The sequence below is a fragment of the Parus major genome, unplaced genomic scaffold, assembly GCF_001522545.3.
Source record: "Parus major isolate Abel unplaced genomic scaffold, Parus_major1.1 Scaffold436, whole genome shotgun sequence".
In the NCBI taxonomy this organism is placed as follows: Eukaryota; Metazoa; Chordata; class Aves; order Passeriformes; family Paridae; genus Parus; species Parus major.
The window spans coordinates 11,017-12,125 of NW_015379341.1; positions in this window are offsets into that span (position 1 = coordinate 11,017).

The window sequence follows — 1,109 nt, forward strand, 5'->3', positions numbered from 1 at the left end:
GGGGGGGGCAATAACGGCCCTGAGGGGGCAGTAAAGGCCCTGAGGGGGCGATAAAGGCTCTGAGGGGGTAATAACGGACTGGGGGGGGTAATAACGGCTCTGAGGGGGGCAATAAAGGCCCTGAGGGGGCAATTAAGGCCTGAGGGGGCAATTAAGGCCTGAGGGGGCAATAAAGGCCCTGAGGGGGCAATTAAGGCTTGAGGGGGTAATTATGGCCCTGAGGGGGAAATAAAGGCCTTGAGGGGGCAATTAAGGCCCTGAGGGGGGAATAACGGCCTTGAGGGGGTAATTACGGCCTTGAGGGGGTAATTACGGCCTTGAGGGGGTAATTACGGCCTTGAGGGAGTAATTACGGCTCTGAGGGGGGAATAAAGGCCCTGAGGGGGTAATTAAAGCCCTGAGGGGGCAATAAAGGCCCTGAGGGGGTAATTATGGCCCTGAGGGGGTAATTACGGCCCTGAAGGGGGCAATAACAGCCTAGGGTGTCAATTAAGATGTGACGGGATAATGAAATGTGAGAAGATAATTAATTAATGAGGAGCTAATGGCAATCTCAGAAGGGGCAATAATGGCCTGGGGGGTAATTTGTGAGGGGGCAGCTAATATGTGAGGGGGTAATTAATTAATGAGGGGGTAATAACGGCCTGGGAGGGGCAATTCATGAGGGGGTAGTTACAATGTGAAGGGGTAATTAATTAAGGTGTGAGGGCGTAATTAGTTAATTAATGAGGGAGTAATAACGGTTTGGGAGGAGCAATAACAGCCTGGTGGGTGTGGTTAATTTGTGAGGGGGTAATTAATTAATGAGGGGATAATAACGGCCTGGGAGGGGCAATTCATAGGGGGCAATTATGATGTGAGGGGGTAATTAATTAAAGGGAGAATAATAACGATTCTGGGAGTGGCAATAACGACCTGGGGGGGTAATTTGTGAGGGGGCAATTATGATGTGAGGGGATAATTTATTAATGAGGGGATAATAATGATCTTGGGAGGGGCAATAACAACCTGGGGGGGGGTAATTTGTGAAGGGTCAATTAAGATATGAGAGATAATTAATTAATGAGGCGATAATAACCACCCTGGGAAAGCAAATAACGCAGCGGGGG